At 40.7% G+C, this 25,135-nt stretch overlaps 1 protein-coding gene across 19 annotated transcripts in view; it reads right to left on the minus strand.

The window, feature by feature from the left end:
* myo3b (myosin IIIB) overlaps window positions 1-25,135 on the minus strand; it is a 661,003-nt gene that overhangs the window by 612,257 nt on the left and 23,611 nt on the right. The gene's annotated exons all lie outside the window — the stretch shown is intronic.

Raw genomic sequence — 25,135 nt, forward strand, 5'->3', positions numbered from 1 at the left:
TCACAATTAAAAATAACAGTTCTAGAAGTTCAATCTATGAATGTCAACATCATGAATATTTCAAATTCAAAAGCAAAATACTGCACATATGCAAAATCTGAAATAAAAGATGTTTAAAATAATAAAGGATTCAATAGGCAATACAAAGACATGAACCGCAAAAATGAACTTAAACATCAACCTGAAATGGACATTTTCCTGTAAAGCCAAATAGACTTCTTTCCTGCCAATACACATGGAACTGCAAGACCCCTGAGCAAAACTTCATGTCTGGACAAGTCTCGACCAAGTCAATAAAATGAGAATGATCCTTCCTGTGGTAATGGCTGCATTTCTCCAATTAATTAAAATAGCTGGTTTCACAATACTGCAGACTTCAACTCCAAACCTGAAATCCAGAGAATGGGTGTGAAATGCTCTATTTTATCAAAATGGAATGTGGTTTCCATTGTCTGGCAACGGCCTAACCATCAAAAACTATTTATGGAGGGCAATGGAAAGAAATGGTCTGGTCACATGACAGAAACTAGATTACTGATAAGATGATTTAATGAAGCATATTCTGAGCAGATATTCAGATAAAACATATAGACCAGCAAAGGGAAAAGACCTAAGAAACACCAGTAGGTAGAGACTCGGGTTGGCCTTGAACCCTCTACCCGAGGAATTGTACCAGGGTTTCACTATTGCACCTTGACTGAAAGGCAAGAGCAACAGAGAGCTCTTGAAATTCTAATACCTAAACGCATGATACTTTCGTAATCACAACGTATGTGTGTGAACACACCTATATTTTCAGGTATTGAGCAATACATTTAAATATGAGAAAACCTCTCATTTGTCTGTACTTGGCTGTTGCAGCAATCAGGGTTAAATACTTTTTTTTAAAACAAAACACACCATTTCAGTCAGTCATGAGGTGGAAAAAATGGGAACAATCCCTATCATCTCTCACCTGTCCGTAATCGAGAGAAACTATTTTCTGCAGTGGGGGATCAAAAGAACATAAGAAATAAGAGCAGGAGTAGACCATACGGCCGTTAAGCCTGTTCTATCATTCAATACAATACATTGAACTCAATCCCATTTTCCCACCTGCTCCCATATCCCTCGATTCCACGAGACCCCAGAAATCTCTCATCCTTAAATATATTCAATGGTGGAGCATCCACAACCCTCTGAAGTAGAGAATTCCAAAACTTCACAACCCTTTGAGTGAAGAAACCTCTCATCTCAATCCTAAATAATCAACTCCTCATCTTGAGACTGTGCCCGTGTTCTAGATTCACCAAACAGGGGAAACAAATTCTGTGTCTATCCTGTCAAGCCCCTTCAAAATCTTGTATACTATAAAAGAGGTCATCTCTCATTCTCCTAAAATAGAGAGTACAGGCCCTATTTACTCAGCTTCTCATCAAAGGGCATCCCTCTCACCCCCAGGAATCAATTGTCTTTTGGGGTAGAAGAGGAACTTTCCATTGTTGTTTTCCTCAACTAGCATGAGGTTTCTTCCTCTATGTTTTTTGCCTCTCCGATGGTTGTGCATTGGAGCACCAACCGCTCTGCAGATGAAAAACTATTCAACATATGCCCTCTTCAATCCAAAGCCAAAATCACTCCAACTGCGGTCATTGAGCTCCTGTATGTAGATGATGATGTAGATAAACTGAGCTCCAGGTCATTGTCAACTCCTCCTCCAAAGCAAATGAAAATAATGAGCCTTTCACTAAACACAAGGAAAACCAACGTCTATTTTCCATATTTGGGAGCTTCCTGTTGACAAAGGCAGACAGTCAATGAAATTCATCAACATCTCAAATGTGCCAGCCGAGCCTTCGGCCTACTGATGAAAAGAGTATCGAGGACCAGGGTCTCAAATCTGAGACTCGGGTCATGGTTTACCAGACAACAATGATCCCCGCGTCCCTACATGCTTCAGAGGTTTGGACAACACAGCAGGCACTTCAAAATGCTGGAGAAGTACCAATAGCAGAGCCATCACAAAATCTTCCAAACCCAGTAGCAAGAAATGTGCTCTAACAGCAGCATCCTGTCCCAATCCAACCTGCCCAGCATTTAGGTGTTAATCACTCAGAACCAGCTCTGCTCGTAGGACGTTTCTTTTGTATGTCTGACCCCAGAATCCCGTTGCAATTGCTCTACTCAGAACCTAATTGCAGCAGGAGACTCCCAGGAGAACAACAGAGACTCTTTAGGGGATATCCTCAAAGCATTCCTGAAGAGGTCAGACATCCCTGCCATCTGATGGAAGCCCTAAACTGTGGCTGACCAAAACGGAAATGGTTAATTCAAGAAGGCACCAAACACATCGAAAGACGTCATCACAACACAGATGAAATGAGACGTCCGAAAACAGGCATACACTTCCAAACAACTCATCTACTGGCCCTTCGAGCACCACCTGCCCCACATCTGGCAGACTCTGCTGATAGCTCACTGGACTTAAAAAGCCATCACAGCATCCACTGAACCAGAGTGGAATCCCAATGGACTGCCTAAGAAGAAGAATGGGCAGAAGAGGAATTTTCCATTGTCCTTAGTGGGAATTCTGCAGCGAGTAACTCACCTCCTGACTCCCCAAAGCCTGTCCACCATCCACAAGGCACAGGTCAGAGTGATGGAACATTCTCCACTTGCCTGGATTAGTGCAGCTCCAACAACACTCAAGAAGTTCGACACTATCCAAGACAAAGCTTGATTGGCATCCCATCCACCACCAACGCACAGTGAGAGCAGTGTCTATTAGTTACAAGATGCACAAATACTCACCAAGGCTCTAGAATGTTGCAAGCACACAGCAGTCACTGCTTCTCATCACTTAATAGTCACTGAAAGGGCAAGTGACAGGGCACTGGAAACGGTTTCTGCATCAACATTACCAAGATAAATATGATCTCAGTTCTTGAGGACACAGTGCCAGCAATAAACTGCACAACTTTCTGACAATGTAGTGTGAGGTTAGAGTCATGAGAATTCTCAGGACAAATGTTAGTCATGTTGATGAGAAGTAGCAGCAGCCATATGGCAAAATGAAGGGACAAAGTGGTCGTAATAAAATCCTTGGAAACTATTACACAGCAAACAGACTAATCTTTTACATGTTCCCTGAGGAAATTTGAAGAGCCAAATTGCATAGAACTTCAGGACAGTGGTGACTTGCACAGCCACAGCTATCCCAGTACAAAAGCTACAAAGTATTGCTAACACCTGAAAACAGGAGTGGGGATCATAAGTGATTAGTCCGTGCCATTTGCTTTCAATGCAGGTAGCATGTAAACTGAGACCAAGTATGACTGAACTACAGCCAAGGCAGAGGACAAGGATAGTGCGGGTGCCAGCTCCCTGGAAAATTAGACCACACCCAAAATCTGATGCAGAGGAGTCAGATGAGCATTTTGATGGCTTGCCTTACTGATAGGCATGTACGCAAATGCTTGGGACATTGACCCTGTCTTCTAACATGCCTGCCAAAGTCAACAAGCATAGAGGAGTCCAATACTAACATTTGTACAAAGCTTGAAGCTCATCCTTTCCAGTGTGGAAGTAGTGGCCAACTCCATGAGAACACTTGTATGATGTAGTATCTGATAGCCAGTGTTTCTGTTTCCATTACAGCACAAGCACAAACCACCCAACATCTGAATGCTGCAGTGGAATCTCAGACTGAAGTCACGCTCAGTTTGCTGCTATCAGAACTGCTGAAACCAGTGTTGAAAGAGGCTCCCAGGGGGTCAATGCAACCACAGTCTGTCCTCCAACACATTGCTCGGGTTACTGAGACTCTGGCCCAGTAGAAGTGGCTGTGGCACAGTGGAATATGAACCTGCTGTCCTCTCTCAGGATGATGGCATGTGTCTTCCCACCAAATTACTCCCTCAGTGCCCTCACCGTTGCCTGTCAGCTAGTCAGCCCAGACTGTTGTCACCCAAGGTGGTGCAGTCAAAAACAGGGCCTCCTAGAACCAGAGCTCCTCCTGCAAGGCCAACCAAAGTCTCCCACAGTGAAAGTCAGCAGTCTTGCACCAGCCACACTGCAGCAATTGGGGTAGCACTGCATAGAAGCACTAGGATAGCAAAGGCACATTGAAGACAAGCATTAAAGGAAATGCACAGGATGATTGGTTGACTCATGTATGCAATATGGCATGATTTGATTTAAAAATTTGGTTGGAACTTTCATTTTGTGCTGACCTTTATTTTAGCATTGTAGTTAAGAGGACGATGTGAGGGCAGCTAAGGAGTGGGACTGTTGATGAATTGGGATTTGGGGCTGCATTCCATAGTCAGACGAGTCGATCGTGGACAGCACGGAGTTAATCAACTCCTCCCTTTCTCCTCAGCCGTTCACCCAATACCTGGTGGTAAAGATTATGCCTCACAATGGCAAGGTTGTGCAGGATAAAGCTGATCAGGATGAATATCGACACACTCTGGAGAATACTGCAGGAATCCTCCAGAGCAGGCCAGGCGGCAGAAAAATTGCTTGAGGAGCTCAATGGTCTGTTCTATGATATTTCATGCAGCATCATGATTCATTAGATGAATGCTATCCATGTGATCCGTGCAATGCGCATCATTGTCATGAACCAGGTCACCTCTGGATTTCCGTGGTCATTCAAATACAGATGGTACAGTGGGCTGCTGCAGGTCAAGGCATCATGACCACTGCCAGGATACCAAGCTCTGAACTGCACGATGTGCTGTATATAATCACACACCAATTGGATGTTGAGGGAGTGGATTCCCTTGCTGTTGCAGTACATCTCAGTTGACATTCAGCACCCGCAAAGCAATGTGCATGTAGTCAATGGCACCCTGCACCATGGGAGAGTCTTCAATCTCTACGAAATCACATGCTTGGTCCTCTTGCTTCTTTCTAGAATGCAGAGCCTCAGTGACCTCCCTCATGCAACAGTGAATGGCTAACTGGAAGATATTGCAAATATTGCATACTCCAGTTAGCAAGGAACCAGGCTCATACAAGATCATGGCCATAGGAACTCCACAGCCGCTAGCAATGCCATCCTCACCCTGCTCTGAAGCTGCAGCTGTGGCTGCAACAGGCAGCAGATTTCAGCAAACACCTCCTCAAGTGAAACAGAGGGGGTCTGGCACACTGTTCCTCACTGAGGTTCAGGTCAAGAGAATTTCTCCCTGAATACTCTGGGTGGATATGGCCTCCTGCTGAGAGCTTGTTTCTTCCTCTGTCATTTTCCATCAGCTTTTTCTATTCTGTTACACCACTGCTCAATCTCCCATCATGCTGTAGGAGCCAAGGGGGATCAAACTATTGCACCCATTGCCGGGAGCAAGAGGTTTGTGCTGAATTCTTGAAGTGAGGACAAAGACCTTCAGTACATACTCAGAATGCTCCCTTTAGTCATCAGCAACCGTAAGCCACCAAACACTTCTACAATCGCAGTTGGTGTCAGTAAAAATCAAACAACTAACCTGAAAGGAGTTGATAATCCCTTTAAATAGCAGGGTGGTGGTGAGGGGTGGGGCCGTGGAGCAGCAGCTGGGGGATAATGCCCTTCCTGCTGCTGAATGTGCGTTCAGTAACGTAAGGTTAAGAAAGGGTGTTAGCTGGAGGGTTAGGCTCCAGAATGGCACAACTGGCATCAAATCAGCATTGTTTTTAATTCATCCATGGGATGTGGGCATTGCTGGCTAGGCCAGCATTTATTGCCCATCCCTAGTTGCCCTTGAGAAACCAGTATTAGAATTCAGTATTAGGACCAGAGGTAGATGCTTTAAGAGGAAAGTGAAAGCTGCCTTCAGCACCCTACAGCAATTGTAGACTAGGAGAGGGAAGAGAGCAAGAGCACAAGAGAATTCAGCAAATGGCTGTGAAAAAGATAAACTGGGAAATTAGAAGTCTTAAAAGCTACAAAAAGGGTTTTGTAATATATGTTAGAATTAGCTTGAGTAAAGGTAAAATCTTAGATTTTGAGAACAAGAGACTAGGTCCTAGAGACCAAGAAGAGAATACCCCAGACACCCTGGGATCCGCAGGAAAGACAATGTATCGTGCCATGTCTCGACTATTGGAATGTTAAGTTTTATTCTTTGTTGCCCAATAAACAATGTTAGTTTGCATTCAAAATTAGTGTTTGTCCTTTTAACCAATAAAATTATTCCCTGACAAGAATTTTTAACTCTGGAGTTGAGTATAGAGTTCAAATCCCAACAGCCTGAGCAATCCTCATCCATTTCTCTAAGGACTGGTTTTGTCATTCCACTTCCCCATTTGTCTGTGGCCATTTAGGAATCACTCTGTGGTGATGAGTGCCCATGACCTGCTTGCAACCTGCAGTCTGTGAAATGAGTTGCAGCCCAATGTCTGAATGCAAAGTGGCTGGTAAGGCCATGCCTTGCATCATCCAGAAGGGAATTAGGCTGTTATTTGAAGAGGAAGAATATGCAGGATTATTAGAAGAAGGCAGGAGAATGGTACTAAGTGAACTGCTCAGAGGGTCAGGGCAGACATGATAGGCCGAATGGCATCCTGCTGCATTAGAACAATCCTGTGATTCTGGCAAATATTTCAGTCAATGCAGACACTGTGTTCACTGCTGTTGTAGACTTCATCACAACATACTAATAGGAATGAATGGTTTCAGTAGTCAATTACCACTAGTATGAACTCTCCTGATGGAAGTGGCCCCAAGAAGTCAACTGCCAGATTCTCCTAGGGTCTAGCTGGTAACAGTGTGCTGCGTATGGCTTCAGGTGCATTGGGTCTGCTGACAAGTTGATATGTTTTCACAAACTGCTTCACATTTTTCTCCATTCCTGACCACCATGCTTTAGTTTGTAAGTTCTGCTTAGCACCAAATATAACTACAAGACTGCTGCCCTCGAATACATATTTCCCCATTGTGCACATCGCGTATAGTGATGTACACCCTGAATGGAAAATTTTCCCAGTTTCCAGCTTGGATTCACTGTCTGATGTCATCCAATTCTGGACTATTGTCTGACTCTCTTCCAATCTCTCTAGTGGGCATTGCTCTGGGTGTAGCATGAACTCCAGAAACCATGAACGATTCAGCTTCCTACTCTAGTGAGGATCCGTGTGTTTGATCCACCCTCGATAGTCGTGACAATGGGTCAGCGATTTTCATCTTGCCAGCAATGTGAACCACCTTGTACTTATACAGCTGGAGTCTCAAAACCCATCTTTCGATTCTGGAATATGGTTTGTATCTGTAAGAATAAATCTCTAATGGCCTGTGATCCATCACTAATTCACATTCAATGCCAAACAGTGATGCATGGAATATTTCACATGCCCACATCAATCCTAGGGCCTCTTTCTGAGAATGTCTCCTCTCCATATCTGTCACAGATCTGCTCACAGAAAATGATTCTCAAGCCTTCAGCATGTAATTGCATCAACACAGTTCCCAATCCTACTGGAGCAGCATCTGCTATGATTTTCGTTGGTGCATTTGGATCATAGTATCCCAGATTTCGAGCACTTGTCAAACAGTTCTTCAAAGCTGTGAAGGCAGTTTTCTGTTCTTCATCAAATCTGAACCATTCATCCTTTCTAGTCAACTTCCTCAATAGATCAGCTAAGGTAGCAAAGTTTGGGATATACCTCGCATAATAGTTCCAGAAAACTTCTCAATTCACTGGGGTTCAAGTGCCCCTGCTATTGCTTCTATCTTGTCTTTGATTGTTTGATTCCACCACTCGTGAGTTGATGCCCCATAAACGTTAGCTGTCTAACCCAGCAAGCAGCTACCTCGACTACAGCTCCTCACACCCCGCTTCCTGTAAGGACTCCATTCCATTCTCTCAGTTCCTTCGCCTCCGTCACATCTGTTCTGATGATGCTACCTTCAAAAACAGTTCCTCTGACATGTTCTCCTTCTTCCTTAACCAAGGTTTTCAACCCACGGTGGTTGACAGGGCCCTCAACCGTGTCCGGCCCATCTTCCACGCATCTGCCCTCACGCCTTCTCCTCCCTCCCAGAAACTTAAAGGGTCCCCCTTGTCCTCACTTATCACCCCACCAGCCTCCGCATTCAAAGGATCATCCTCCGCCATTTCCACCAACTCCAGCATGATGCCACCACCAAACACATCTTCCCTTCACCCCACCATGGCGGCATTCCATAGGGATCGTTCCCTCCGGGACACCCTGGTCCACTTCTCCATCACCCCCTACTCCTCAACACCCTCCTATGGCACCTACCCATGCCCACCCAAAAGATGCAACACCTGCCCTTTCACTTCCTCTCTCCTCACCGTCCAAGGGCCCAAACACTCCTTTCAAGTGAAGCAGCATTTCACTTGCATTTCCCCCAACTTAGTCTACTGCATTCACTGCTCCCAATGCGGTCTCCTCTACATTGGAGAGACCAAACGGAAACTGGGCAACCGCTTTGCAGAACATCTGCGGTCTGTCTGCAAGAATGACCCAAACCTCCCTGTCGCTTGCCATTTTAACACTCCACCCTGCTCTCTTGCCCACATGTCTGTCCTTGGCTTGCTGCATTGTTCCAGTGAAGCCCAACGCAAACTGGCAGAACAGCACATCATCTTCCGACTAGGCACTTTACAGCCTTCCGGACTGAATATTGAATTCAGCAACTTTAGATCTTGAATTCCCTCCTCCATCCCCACCCCCATTCTGTTTCTTCCCCCTTCCTTTTGTTTTTTCCAATAATTTATATAGATTTTTCTTTTCCAACCTATTTCCATTATTTTTAAATCTTTTATGCCCTGCTAGTCTTTCCACCCCACCCCCACTAGAGCTGTATCTTGAGTGCCCTACCATCCATTCTCAATTAGCACATTCATTTAGATAATATCACCACCATCAACACCTCTATGTTCTTTCGTCTGTGACATCTTTTGATTATCTGCTTCTATCACTGCTTGCTTGTCCCTACAACCACACCACCCCATCCCCCAAATCCACACACAAACACACAAAACCAGCTTATATTTCACCCCTTTCCTAAGATTCACTCAGTTCTGTTGAAGGGTCATGAGGACTCGAAACATCAACTCTTTTCTTCTCCACCGATGCTGCCAGACCTGCTGAGTTTTTCCAGGTAATTCTGTTTTTGTTTTGAAACTCCAGCTGATTGTGTCCCCACTTTAAGTCTAGTTTGGAAAATTGTTGACATATCTTGAAAGACTTCATCTACAGTGAGAATTGGCTGGCGTGCTGTCACTACCCTTCATTCACCTATCACATATCAACAGAGTCTGAAGTCACCATTTGGTTTTGGCGCGACCACAACAGGGTTCACCCATAGTGTTGGCTGGCTTTATGCTGGCTTCAACTGGCTTTATGAATTCTTGGTCAAACAGTTTCCTGATCTTTGCTTCAACTTTCCTGCTCAGAACAAAACGTGTTCTGCGTACAGGTTGTGCTACAGGCTTCACGTTCTCAATGATCAATCTCACTTGGCAGCTGTCTAACTTGTCATTTCCTTGAAAGATTGGTCCAAACTCTTCTCTAAGCTTCACATAGGATTTCACAGAATTCACTTTCAATCCGACATGTAACACCCCCAAGGCTTGGTCAGCATCTCTGATCAGAAGAGACTCACCATCCTCCTCATTCACTATAAATTCTGCCTTGAAGTACAATCATTGACAGAAGTCTGAAATCAACTCAGTCAGGGGTACTCAGGATTTTGCTACAATAATTAGGAGTTAATAAATATAAAGCGGTCCATCTAGCTTTGCTCTTTTTAATGGAAACTAAATGGAAATCTATTTGATCAGTTTTATAAATGTGAATTTAAAGCTAGAAATTTTTAAATAAAACCAAAAGCTAAAGATAATATACGTGCAATGTTCTTGTTCACTTCAATTTTAATTTATTTGCTCTTGCAATGTGGGCTACACCAGTCAGTGCATGAAATGTCATTGGTTTAGTGTGGGATAGGCTGTGTAAGGTGGCTAACCTTACCCCTTCCCTTAAGGACATTAATTAACTTGTTAGGCTTTTACAACGATCCAGCAAATTTCATAGTCATTTTTCTGGTGTCAGTCTAGAAATGACCAAATTTATTGATACCAATTTCATAAATGCTTGGGTTTGAATTCATGACATTTGGTCAAATTACTAGCCCTATATCATAGCCACTAGATTACTGTAACTTGAATGATACATTATTAACGTGAACAGCATTTAAATAATTTTATATCATTGAAAAATTAAAACTACACTGGATTTGAAATTTCAAATGTTTCATTTGCTTTCAATAAAAATACATCACGGCTTAGCTATCATCTAACAAGATAACCAGGTAAGTTTGTCACACTCGCCTACCACTGCAGGAAGACAAACATTGCTGTTTCAAGTGCTACAAACCAACCTGTTTAATACTGTAAGCAATTTAACAGATGTATTTATAGATTCAGAAACTTGATGCAACATCACAGCCTCCTTTCATATGAAGTCATGAAATTGAATGTAAATGGTTAATCAAATTGTGCTCTTAGTGAATAAAATGATGTTCCTCATTGTCGAATGACGGGTATGTCCATAATTTAACTGTACTAACAACAAAGCAAAGAATATGAATTGAAAATAATTGTCATATAAGATACTTCCGAGTCAGCTTCACCACTTGATACTGACTATAGAGAAGTTACAAATGCAAAGCTGGTTTTCAGTGTTGTTTGCTTCTATCTGAACCAATTTGTCACTAATGTCACCTGGTGCAGGCTGAAAGGAACCTGTGGCATTTATAAGGATCATGGTAACCTTGATAACCAGCGGCAGTGCTGTTGATGCCTTAGTATGAGGCTTGAGTTGCAACTGCTGCAGGTGGTGTAAATATGGGACAGCCTCCTTGGTGAAGTGAAGGTGAGCAAGACCTTGCTTTTCAGTAAAGTTAACAGAAGTGCTCCTGGAAACCCAGTGTGTATATGGCTCTGTGCTGTGCCCTCCTCCTCACTTTGCTGGTGGCTGCTCTTCCTCCTGCTTTGTGGTGCCTTGCTTGATACATCCCCCTGTCCTCCATCCCTTAAGGCAGCCCTGCAGGTCAGACATGACTGCCACTGAACTATCTCTGAGACAGCGCACAACAATACCAGCAAAACACTTGCTCTGTTTAGATAAAGTGAACTTTCAATAGGGATAAAACACACCAAGAAACAGAAATTAACCTGCAGCCTGAAAATGCAAACCAGCAAATAATCTTGAGGCATTCTTCCTGTCTGTTTGCACCTTATGATGCTAGGTGAATTCAGCATGCTGCTAGGTGAATTCAGCATGCTACAAGTAATGCAATGGCGCACACAAATATTGAAAATAGCAAGAAATGCAGAACCTTATTTAAATAAGATATTCTACTACTTGCGCAATCTTGATAAGTCTTCATGGTGCCAAAGCAACTAGCTACAACAATATGACAGAAAATACAAGTTTGGTTGATAATGATTATGCACTTCCCTTGTTCCAAAAATAATATTAGGAGGTAGCTTAACTTTTTAAAATTAGAAACTAAATCCTTAAGTCATAAAAATGCTATGATTCAAACTAAATGATAAGTGAATGCTCAGCAAAAATGAAGGGCTGTGTTTTCCAGTGGAGGCTGAAGTCCCACCATCAGGACTGAAAGTGGGGATCAACACCACTTCAGTGGGCAGCAGGCTCTTGGGCAGCCTTCTGTCGGCATCAGCCAATTAACAGGCACCCCAAAAGCATCTGGCCCAGGGAGCCAGCAGCCAACCAGCGCCACCAAGAGCAGCGGCCAGTTCTGAGACTGCATCACCAGCAAGACTCAGAAGCATGGGTGTTATTTTGGGGAAGCTGGGCAAGGCAGGCAGACCCCAGCGACCAGAGCGGGTGGGTGTGTTGTTACAGCAGAGGCGCCTTGGGCAGGGGGGCAGCCACAGCTGCCGGGGCCCCATTATAGTCCATGGAACACCCAATAAGGAGGGCCCTTCAGGGGACCCACTGGGAGGTTGCCAGGGTTTACCCTGCTGCTAAGGTTCTCACCACTTGCAATATGCCATGGCAACATGATGTTGGGCACCTTCCCCCACAATATTGCTCATGCTCCCATTTCTGGGCCAGAAAAATTCAGCCTGAAGGGTCAAGTGACCTCAGAATAAATATTTTCTTGGTACATAATCCTATGTTAATTTCTAAATCAAAGGAATTACAAGCAGAGGTGTTACTTTGCACAGGTGCCATCTGTGCAGAGTTCACAACAGAAATCAGCAATTCTTAATTAAATTTAAATAAATATCACTGCTTGCTAGAAATAAACTTTCAAAAATTCAATTTCCATTTTGTTTGAAAGTCTTTGAGAGAAAAGAAATAGCTCTTGAATTCCCACAGGATGGGTGGGGGGGGGGGGGGGTGGTCGTGGGTGAGGAGATCAGCTCGTTCTGATACAGAATGCACGCTGGGAAACCATAAACTGCACACACTCAGAATGCATAGTGTGGTTGAAACATCTAACTGACTTGGAATAAAAACATCCAGCTGAAAACAAGCTTTTGATACAATTCAGTCAATGGGTAAATGTAGTCATGTTATTGTGAAATATGTAACTTTTTGCATTTTTTATACATAGATAAATTTTATATTATGGGCATTGAAATTTCAGTTACTGAGAAACATGCCAAACAAAACCATCAAGTGATTTGAATGGCTCATTAACAAATGTAACTGAAACGTGCATATATGATTTTCCCGTTGTTAATGTTCACATAGACCATTTCTATTGGAATTTTGCCACAAAATGTCACAGGAAGTAATGGTTTGGGCAAAAAAAAAAGGAACACTTCACATTCAGCTAATCAGCAAATTAAATTCACTTTTCTTATCAAATATTTAACATATTATAACAAATAGATTGTGTACAAAATAAACTGACCATTTATTTATTTAGAGTGGAACTATGCTTAATAGCCAGAAAATAAGAAAGATTGGCTATAAGTCATAAAATTAGTACCACTATAGTAAATGGTTTTAAAAAGACGAAAAACAAAAAGAACATTTAAAATACACTTAAGTTTAGAGGAAACCTGTCATTTTTTAATCAATTTTATATGTGCCCTAATTTTATGCATCCTAAAATGAAAAAAATATAAGCTAGGCTAATCTGAATAAGGTAAATTCACAGATTTATAAAAGTCTTTCTCCCAAGTGACAGTAAATCCATTCTATACATCATTGTTTCAATAGCTGCTAGCATTTATGTAGCATTTTTAATGTTGCAATGCGCTTCACTGGAACATTTTCTAACAAAATTTGACACCAAACCACATAAGGAGATATTTGAATAGATAGCCAAATGCTTGGTCAAGGAGATTGTGTTTAAGGGAGATTTTAAGGAGGATTAAGGGTGGGGGAGATGAAGGTTTAAAAGTTTAGGGGCCAGGCAGAAGGCATGGTCGCAAAATGGTAGAACACTGAAAAGTGGGGATGTGCAAAAGGCCAGAATGCAGGAGCACAGAGATCTCAAAGAATTGTAGAGATGGAAGAGATTACAGAGATAAGCCATGGGGGAATTTGAAAGCAAGGATGTGAATTAAAAGTTGAGGTACTGCCAGACGGACAGCCAATTTAAGGCCATGGGAATAGAGGTGACAGGTGGACATGTGGGCAACAGGGTTTGGATGATCTCAATTTTACAGAGGATACCAGGTGGGAGGCCAGCCAGGAGAACATTGGAATAGTCAAGTGTAGAGGTATCAAGGACATGGATGAGGGTTTCAGCAACACATGAGCTGAGACAAGGATAGAGATCAGCAATATTCTACTCATTGTACAGGTATTAGTAGTCTCAAGTTAAAGTCAATCAGAAGAATGTGAAACATGTAAACGGGAATTTTTCAACAACATCTTTGTATTTTCCACACATCTGTCTTTATTTTCAATGATCAATTTTAAAACATCGTCTTTATGATAATGAAAATACCAGCAATGTCCACTTTATGGAGAACAATCAATAGAAATATAATTTATGATCTCAGTTTAGCTTGGCTAAAATATCGGCTGTCAGAATGGCACTCTAAATCATGATTACAAGTGGATAAGATGGCATTGTTTTCAATTGTTTGACAGCCAATATATGCAGTCAAAAATTATGTTATTCTCTATTATTGACCTTATTTTCATACATTAAAATCATTATGTGTGACTTAGCCGATTAGAATTTTTCAAAACGTGCAACTGCCATTTCTCAAGTTTTCACTAAAGCTATTAAAAAGATTTCAGTGGTACAGCACATTTACTACAATAAAAAACTCATGAGGAGTTCAACTATATTGAGTCAAATTATCTGCTGCATACCCTGGAATGGTATCAGTTGGAATCAATCTTTGTCAGTTAGATCCCTATTCTTTATTCTATTCCTACAGTGTGTGCGAGCCAAAACAATCTTCAGTTGTTTTTCTCCAAGATAGGTTGGGAAACAAAACAGTTTCTCCTCTCCCAGGGATAGCCACTTTAATCTTTGAGGATAAGGTTAAGGCGGCACAAATTACATCTTTATGCCAGTACGTGATCCTGAAAAAAATCGCTTCCCATTTAATAATGAGAGTTCAGTAATATATTAGGATACTTAATTTAGAACAATGAAGCTCTGCCACTGGTTTACTGGTGTTTTGTGCCTAAAAGGCATTTTTTAAGCATGTCTAAAGATATTACACACTTAATAATTGAAAACCTTTGTATTGTACTGATGTAAATTAGAATTCCCTTATCAAAGGAACTGATATTGGATGGACTTAGGAGTACTGAAGCTCTTACTGGAGCTGATTTTGCTGAAAAAAATGCCTTGTGAATTTTTTTAAATATTCTTTCACGGGGTGTGGGCGTCACTGGCTAGGCTAGCATTTACCACCCATCCCTAATTGCCCTCCAGAAGGTGGTGGTGAGCTGCCTTCTTTAATCACTGCAGTTCATGTGGTGCAGGTACACCCACAGTGCTGTAAAGGAAGGGATGACACGTTATTAATGTCCAAATTGGTCAGCAACTTGTGGTGACATAGAGATACCCCATAAACTGTAAATCAATACAAGTTGCTGGATGATATGTGGCATTCCACTGTTAGCTTCGTGAAAGCCGCATGTTGCATTTAACTGCTGCATGAAGTTGCTGCATTTGCATGTTAATTGCCCATTAAATTCACCACAGGAAGTTAAGTCCAAAAATTAAATAGCACAAGAACACTTAATGATGTGGTAATTGTTAACGATGTGGTAATTGTTAATGACAGTCAATCAACCTTTCTGGCCCAGAAATTGAACAATTGAAAGTGTGGAGTCTCATTCCTTTAATTGGTGAATTGCTGGAGACTTTAAAAATGTCAAATACATTTTTTTTTAAATTGTAATTTTCCTTCCTCATTTTTTATTTTTCTCTTAATCCAGTCTGCTTTTCCCACTCTATTTCTCTTCCTGTACCCAATTTGACATTGAAATCTCACACTATTTATTCCTCCTTCTCAGTTCAGAGCTTCTTTCTCAATCTTTAAGTCTCATTAGTTAAGGGGATATACAGTTGGTCCCACTACTTAACAAGGTCCTCGATGTTCTGTTACCCTCACCATGCTATTATCAGCTTTTATTCTAACAGCTTACAGGACAAAATAGTTAAACTGAAGAGTGTAGGAAAATGTCTAATTAACTGGACATGCCAATAATATGTCCTGCCCCATTTAATTTACGACTCAATGCTTTCATAGGATTTTCAATCCAAATGTATGTCCATATATTCAGTATACAAATCATAGTATGTATCAACCATAACGCACTTTTACTTCTGTTGTAAGTAAAACTTACACTAAAATTCATTTGGCAGCATTGTGATATCCTGGAAATTTCCTCGGAACTGTTCCATTCCACCGTCAATAACCTCGCCAGACGTGCAACAGCAATGTTGTCTATGTACCTAAGTGGAGTTCCAACCTCATGTCTAGTGAGTTTACAGGGTTGAAATGATAGCAGTTCCCAGAAAATGTCCACGTGAAGCGATGTCATAGCTGAGATGTTTTTCATGTTGAAATGTGAGGGCTCTGATTCAGGACTAAAGGTTCTCAGAGACAGAGCTATCAAATCAAATATAGTGTGAAAAGCTTTTTGTTCCTGAACTTAATCATACTTAATTCTCAGTTATGAATTATCTAATAAAAAATGCTGCAATCCTAATGAAGAAGTTTAAATTGACATAAAATCCAACAATATGCAGGAGTAACAATGGTCCCAAGGATACTACATATCTGTGGTGTTTCCTAGTGATTCAAGGCTCTGTCCAAAACCTTGTCAGAACGTTGCACAGGTATTTCAATCCAGTTTCAGGTTTCTGTAACCAAATTAATGTGTATAAAAGAGATGGGAACTCAAAAGACATCAGTGGATTATTCTCATGCCAAGGGTTTAATAACTTTGCCTGCGTTATACAAAAGCAAATATAAGTAATGGGCTGGGAGACAGGAAGGCTGATAAAACAACATGGGAAAGCTTGGGGGGGGTGCTGTATATCTTCCCGCCACCATGCCATTTTGCCAGCAGTAGGAAAGATGGCAGACAAGCCAACTGCCAGAAATCCAATTAAGCCGTTCCCTGCCGCCACATGGGGAGACTGCCAGGTAAACCGTGGCAGGATTGGACCATGCTCTGGAGTGGGGGTTGGAGGTATATAGGTGGGCCTCCTTTTTGGACATGGAACACACTGCCCCCACCACCAACATCTCTCTCTCCTCCTTCCGCCCCGCCCCCCCGCCCCCCCCCACCCCCCAACTCCCTGGTAGCAATGGCTGCCCTTGCAGGCAACAGCACCATCTGCCCACATCAACCCCTCCCCACTTACCTGTTGAAGAGCACACAGCTATTGATGTGTATCCTTCAGGTGCTGCCCCAGCAATGGGACAGCAGCTCTTCGGGCTAACAACTGTCCTTAATAGGCTGCCACCAGCAAAATGCAGTTCGGGGCCATCCTTGCTTTCAGGGCTACTGCTGCATCCACAAAATTCCAGCCATAGCATCCATAGATTATGACAAAAATTATAATTTTGTAGGTCCCTATACAACCCTCTCTTCACTTTATTTAATGAATCAATTTTCACTGTTTCCTGGGAAGATCACAGAAAAAAAGGTTGCACCAATATGAATACAAAAGGAAAATAATGCAGATGCTGGAAATCTGAAATAACCTGATGACAGGCCACTCAAATGAAAAGTTAACCTAAATAAGATCAAAATACTGTGGATGCGGGAAATCTGAAACAAAAACAGAATCCAATAACATAAGAACTTCTTCAGAAGAGTTATACAGACTCGAAATGTTAACTGCTTTTTTTTCCTCTCCACAGATGTTATTAGGCCTGCTGAGTTTTTCCAGCATTTTCCGTTTTTATTGTACTATTACTTAAACTGCTACTTCAAACTTGCTCTTAACACACTTGTGTTCTATATTCTAATAAACATATGGTTAGTATTCTTATATAAAAGCAAAATACTGCGGATGCTGAAAATCTGAAACAAAAACAAAAATAGCTGGAAAAAATCCGCAGATCTGACAGCATCTGCTGAGAGGAACACAGTTAACGTTTCGAGTCCAAATGAATCACTCAAAACATCAACTGTGTTCCTCTGCGCAGATGCTGCCAGACCTGCTGAGTTTTTTCAGCTATTTTCGTTTTTGGTTAGTATTCTTGTTGCTTTGGGGTTTAGTGAAGGTTATTTTGGTAAGGTTTACAATACAATTTGCAGAACTTCTTTTTCCATGTTGATATTTCAGCTAACTTGCACACAAGATCAGATTATAGAAATAATTCACTATCTATAATTAGGATTAAAATATCCCTCAGATTTAATTTCTACATACTCTGCATTGGGATTTGCTTAATGAAAACACAAAGTAGTTCAGAATACTTCTGAAGAACATACATAATTCTACAACCATTTAACCTTTGTTTTTGGTGTTATTTTGTATTTTTTATGTTTGGATTCAAGATTGCAAATAATAGAATGCAATTAAGGATCAATTGATTCTGGCAATAAAAGGTATTATCAATCTTTCAGTTCCTCTTTTCAATTTTCTTCCAATCCACAACCCCCAGTGTAAAATCCAGTTTTCTTGTGTTGAAGCACAAGATAAATAGGATAAATTTGGACCATTTAATTCTGTACTTTGAATGTTAGCAATTTTTGTTAAAGCTATTGGCGGTTTCTAGTTGATACGGCAACCAAACTCATCAGCAACCTGCAGAAACATTCATATTATTACCAAACCAAACAGTCACCCTTACTGCACTATTTAGGTTACACTTTGTTATCTGGCTAACAGGATGTTAACAAGTTGCATCTAGAATTATTTCCCAGTACAAATGATTTAATAATAAGAATTCCTGTACTTATACTAATATTTTCTCTTTCTACAAACATTGTTTGAGGTTGAAATACACAGACTGTCGCACTTACACCTCTCAGTTCAAACTAGTTAGTTTAATTATTCTCTTAAAGAGTTAAACTTAACTGGGCTGGTTGTGAGCAAGCTCTGCCACTTCCCCTTCCCCCTTCCCCAGGATCTGTAGTGAGCTATAGATATACATACACAAAGAGCAGTAACTGGGAATTAAGAGAATATGACCAATGAAGATTGTTCCACACACTAATCTCGAATTCTTGTGGCAGGGCTGAACAGAAGTACAAAGGATCGACCACACAGACAGGCCATTCAGCCCAACCAGTCCATACCAATGTTTATGCTCCACTCAAGCCTCCTCCCATCTTTTCTCATCTAAATCTACCACCACAACTATCTATGCCCTTCTCCTTTGTATGCTTGTTTAGTTTCCCCTTGAATCTATCTCTATTTACTTAAACCACTTCCTATGGCAGCGAGCTCCACATTCTCACCACTCTTTTGATAAAGAAGTTTCTTCTGAATTCCCTATTGGATTTCTTGGTGGCTATGTTATATTGATAGCCTCTGATTATGCCTCTTCCCATCAGTGGAAACATTCTTTCTGTATCTACTCTATCAAAGAGTTTTGATAGAGTATTTTAAAGACCTCTATTAGGTCACCCCTCAGCATTTTTTTTAAAAGGGAAAAGAGACCCAACCTGTTCATCTGTTGTATATGTACAACCTCACATTTTTGATGTCATCCTTGTAAATCTTCTCTGCACTAGTCCAGTGCCTCTATATCCTTTTAATAATACGGTGCCCAGAGCTGCACTCAGTATTCTACATGTGGTCTAACTAAGATTCAGTGCAGGTTTAACATAAGTTCCCTACATTTCAGTTCTATCCTGTTACGAATGCGAGATTTTATAAGATTTATAAGATAATGCTTTGGACCGTATCTTTAACTCAAGATAATATGGAGTTGTGAAGAGTGTCATGTGATCTGTTACATGTCCTGCCCCATCAAAAAGCCTGCCTGGCTTGGTTATCATGGAGAGCGGAGGTCCAGGTTGAGACTTACTGAGAGCAACGTGCAAAATGTTCACGCCTGAAAACAAAGGCAGGAGCAGCTGGGTTACGGACAGATTTCTGTCTCAGAGGTTTTGGACAAAAAGAGAGGTGTCCCAGAGATAAAAGGCTGCAGCTGGTGTGTTCAGTAGAGACTAGAAGCTACCAGGCAGAATGTGGGAGGGAGGACAATCTCTGGTTGAAGAGATTGCATCCTGTGACAATCTAAAGACTCTGGAAGATTTGCCCAGTTGAGACCAGGAGAAGAAATCACCAGAGTGGATTTTACCACTGGTCAGTTTAGGAATTCTCCAAAAGCTGAGGGAAGTGTCTTTTGACAGTCATAGACATTACAACTCAGTGAAATAGGGAGACATGAACCCACTGAAAGCTGAGAGTGACTGTGGGCTGTTTCCTACATTCCACCATAATCCTACACACAAGATCCACTGCAGCAAATCACCAAGGCTCCTTCAACAGCACCTTCCAACCCACAGCCTCTACCACCTAAAAGGACAAGAGCAACAGATGCATGGGAACACCACCACCTTCAAACTCCCCTCCAAGCCACACACAATCTTGACTTGGTGCAACATTACCGTTCCTTCACTGTCGCTGGGTCAAAATCCTGGAGCTCCCTCCCTAACACCAAGTTCTCAAGGGCAATTAGGGATGGGCAATAAAAATGTTGACCTAGATAGCAATGCCCATGTCCTGTTAAAGAATATTTCTTTTTAAATCCTGTGGAGTGCATTGCAATGTGTATTTATATATGCAATATGATGTTATCGGTTGCATTAAGGCATTAATAAGGGTTATCTTTTCTGTAGTTTAGAGTATCAGGTGCCTACTAAGTAATGTCTAGTAGACATTGCTTTTAGTTTGTTTGTTACAGTTAAAGACTTAGAACTTAAAATCTTGATGTGCAATTCCTTTAAGTTGGCCATTGGAAATTCAAATCCATTGTTACCAATTATTGGTCTCTACAGCAATTGTAATAATCCTAAAAATGAAACTTAGTGCTTGATTTGCTTTTTGTTTTTTTATGGCCTTGCCAATTTGTAGCGAACTTTTGGTGATACTCCAAGGTCCCTTTGTTTCTCCACACCACCTAGACTCTCAACTTCCAATTAATAAAAGACATCCCTATTTTCCCTACCAAAACGTACAACCTCACATTTACCTGTGTTAAACTTCATTTGGCAATTATTTGTCCATTATGCAAGCTCACTAATGTCGCTGAAAAGAGAGACATAATGCCAAAACTTTTTGTCTTGCACTAATCAGGACCATCACAAGAATGTCAAATTTCAAACGATCACAACAATTTATATTGCAGAAGAAACGGGTGCTGACTGGTTAGCAAGTCGACTCTGATTGACTGAGGCATTGCCATGGAGAAAGCAACAGGGAACCCATAGGTTCGCTGTCATGAAGATATTAATGTATATAATGTTATTGGAAAATATTTTTCTTTTAAAGTAGAGGTTTTGTCTGTGGGTGTGTCTTAATTAGATCAAAGCCAGCTAGTCTGACTGCTTTGACGTGTTCTAGTTTTGAGATGTAAACAGAGAGGTAGAGTGCATTTGCATTTTTTGAACAGAGCATTCAAGAAGTGTGGTGAAAACTGACACCTATCTAGCAGAGACCAAGCAATATCTTTATATTACTAATAAATTTGGTACTATGAAAGGGGTTTTATTGTTAAAAGATGGAGTTCAAAGAGGCTGCTGATACAATGAGAATTTACAGTCAATGGGCTGTGCTAGGTATAACATCAGCAGTTTTGTGTGTAGAGCAGAGGCAATGTGAGATCAAAAGCAGCTGTAAGCCTCCAACTGTCCCCAAAGGAACCAAAGTGAAAAGAATCTCATTATGAATTTGTAAAGTGAAAATGCTTTGCCTGGTGTTTAGTTAAGTCTATGGGTTGCTGCTGCCTCAATGGAGATTAGTTTGGGAGTTTGATAAAAGTTATGATAGTAGTACTTTGTTGCCATGTATCTGTGTTTAATGTGTTGTAACTTAATAAAATGTTTCATCTAGTTTAATATAAAACCTCTGGAGAACTGGTGGTATGATTCCTGAATTTAGAGGTGCATCTCAAACATAACACTTAAAATGACAGGTTATGACAGTTGTTTAAAGTTTCCCTCTGGGATTTTTAAAAAATAACTCAGCTTTACCAACTGCTTGGTCATAATACTCACCAAATTCCTGAGTAATTTAAAAAAAGGTGCAAGGCTTGAACATGTTCCTTTTGTTTGCAAAGAATGGGTCCCTACATTAGAATGTATGTCACTTCTAGTGAGCATAAAAGAGCCACATTATGAGCTTGACTGATCATCTTAAATTGGTTGTTAGGGTATTCACTGGCACACTCGGGTTTGTTCAGCAAGTGCTTCGGTAACATTTCTCTCTTTTCAGCAATATTCAAGTTTTGTACTACCAAGAGACTGTTTATTAATGTCCTCCTGTAATTTGTTGCAGTCTTCTCCAGTATTGACTATCACCCAACCTCGCTGAAATTTGGCGTCATCTATAAGTTTAGAAATATTAGCTTTGATCCAAAGTCCAAATTGTCGATGTAAATTGTGAACAGCAGTGTTCCCAGCACTGATCCTTTTGGAACACCACTTCCCACTTTCTGTCATTCTGATGAACTACCCTTTATTCCCACTCTCTGCTTTCTATCTTGAAGTCAGCTAGCAATCCATTCGGCCACTTGACCCCTAACACCACACTCTTTGACCTTATTCATTAGTAAACTTATTATGTGATACCTTACTGAAGTCTTTTGAAAATCCAGGCAAATTAGATCTACTGCATTGACTTTTTCTACTCTCCTAATATCTCCTCCAAAAATTCAGTAAGGTTTGTCAAGCAAGATTTCCCATTTTGAAATTTATGTTATGTTCTTCTTTTTCTCCTTTATTAAAGATTCCATTATTTTTCCTAACACCAATGTTAAGCTGATTGCTTTATAATTCCCTGGACATATTTTGTCCCGCTTTTTAAATATAGGAATTACATCAGCAATCTGCCAGTCCTCTGGCACTAGACCTTGTTTAACAAATTAACAATTTACTGTATGAGGAGTAGTAATGCTTCTGCTATCTCTTCCCCAGGTTCTCAAAATATGTGGATGCAATCCATCCAGACCAAGGGTTTTACCCTCTTTGACTAGTTTATTTAATATATGCCCTTTTTTTATTTTAAATGCATTTATTTGCTCATCCCATCATTCAATGTCATGTCTACCTGTTCTATCTCCTTGGCAAATAAAACAAAATAATGATTTAATATTTTTGCCATGTCCCTATTGTTACCTGTGGTATTAACCTATCTATTCCTTAGTGGGCCTATTTCCATCATAGCTGTCCATTTTTTTTATTGATGTGCCTGTAAAATATTTTTCTATTTTGTTTTACATTCCTTGATAATTTAATCTCATAGCTCCTTTTAGCATTCCTAATTGTTTTTGACTTCTCTCCTTTTCTTTGTATTCTCTTATCATTATGCACCCCTTTGCTCTCTATGTTCTTAATGATGTCTCTTTCCCAGTGCTCAATTGATCACCTTTGTCTTTATTCACCCATAGAGTCCCTTTTGTGTTTAATTTGTTCTTTTCTTTTAGCAGAGTATATTTTTCCTGAACTCTGTTGAACACCACTTTAAAATGTTCCACCTTATTGTTCCACATTGCTGCTTGCTAATATGGTTGCCAATTTTATTTTCTAAGTTCTATTCTCAACCCCTCAAAATCAGCTTTTTCCCTAATCTATAAACTTGGTTTTTCTCATACTTATGCCCTGCCGTATCATTTAAAGTGTATATTATGTCATTATTGCCAAGACGTTCCCTACTTTTACTTTCTTTATCTGCTCTGGTACATTCCCCATCATTGCATCCAAAAGCAAAGCTTCCATTGTTGGACCCTTTTTTTACATATTGCGTTAGATAGGAGTCTGATACACATTGTAGAAACTCCATTCCCTTATACCTTTTGGCTACCTCTGCTGTCCAATTATCAGGGTAGTTGAAATTTTATACCCTTCAGCTACCTCTGCTGTCCAATTAACAGCAGAGTAGTTGAAATCCACCATGATTATTATTCTGTTTTTACTCAATTCCCTAGTTTGCCTGCATATTTCCTCCTTCACCTCCCTTCCACTATTAGGTGGTCTGTAGATTATACCTTGGTTTTAAAAAAGGTACACAATGTCCTCACTTAACATTATAGTTACATTCCTGACAAGTGTAACTAAGTAAAACAACGTTAAGCCAATTAGATTTTTCCATTATAACCAATGTAAAAGCTATAGCTAGGTTCTGTACGACCTCAGAAAAAATCATATCCTGTAAACTGAAATACTTTACATTGGTAAAGTCCTACACTCCTAAATGAAATAACGTTTAAAACAAAATAAATTTAAAAATTGAATAAATATGCTGACTCTTTCTACTAGCCTCCAGCTCGTTGGCCCTCCCAGTCTCCACCTCACCTCTTCCCTCTTGCGAGATGAGCGGCGAGAGGCAAAATGGGCAGCAGCAAGCAGAGCAGCTTCAAGCTGCAGGATTGCAGAGGTAAGCCGTATGCTAAAGAGGCAGCAAGCGGGAGGGTCGGCAGCAAATGAGAGGGTCAGCGAGAGGGAAGTAGCACCAATTTGGGTCACGCAACCCCACATCAGAACAGGAGCAAAATTACATTAAAATGAAACTTCCGACATTCTAACCTGAATACCAAACCCCATTAACTGGCCAATGTTAAAGCAGAATTACTTAAAACAGGGAATTACGTACAATATATCACATATTTGCAACACTTTCACCTCAGAGTGAAAAGAAAGCGGGTTCAGGCCTACTCCAGAGTCCTGAGCACATAATCTAAGCGGACACTTCTGTACAGTATTGAGGGAGTGCCATTCCTTTATCATTCTTTCCTCCCTTCTATCTGATTCTTTCAAAATATTTGTTGATTTATTTCAGATTGTATGAAGGGTTATACACCTGAAATATTAACTTATCTCTTCATAACAGCTGCATGTTTCCAGCATTTCTTTAACCCCTAGATAGTGCTTTGATCTCAACAGATCCTATTAATTACAAGTGATCCTTACAGCCTCAGAGTCAATTATTGCACTTGTATTCTGTATCGATGTAAACTAGGAACTCAGAAACAAGTCCTGTAATAAAAACAGAAAATGCTAGAAATACTCAGGAGTTCTGGCAGCATCTGTGGGCAGAGGAAGAGAGTTTATATTTCAGGCCATTCCTCTGCCAGGCCTGTTTGGTATTTCCAACACGTTTGGATTGTTTTTCAGATTTCCCGCAAATGCTGTACTTTGCTCGAGAAACTGTCCCGACTCACTTTACATAGCATTCTTAAAGCCAATAGAGTAATTGGAATTTTACCCCATCCTTCTGGCTACCAGAAGTAAATCAAATTTTAAGCTGACAAGATTAATTACAGTAATTGTCACCTACAGGACATGGCAGAGTAATTCATTTGTTAAAGGCCATGGGGATCAGAATATGGAATGACAAACAACAGCCTGTTTAATTTGGGATCAAGACTGAAGTTAAGCAGGAGATCGACACCAAGCAGTAGGCTGATTTATAGGCAAGGAAGAATAAATGCCATGGGAACGGTGGCTGTTAAAAGGACTTGGGAGGTAGAATACACAAGATAGAGAAATA

Source organism: Carcharodon carcharias, chromosome 12 (assembly GCF_017639515.1).
Source record: "Carcharodon carcharias isolate sCarCar2 chromosome 12, sCarCar2.pri, whole genome shotgun sequence".
NCBI classification, from domain to species: Eukaryota; Metazoa; Chordata; class Chondrichthyes; order Lamniformes; family Lamnidae; genus Carcharodon; species Carcharodon carcharias.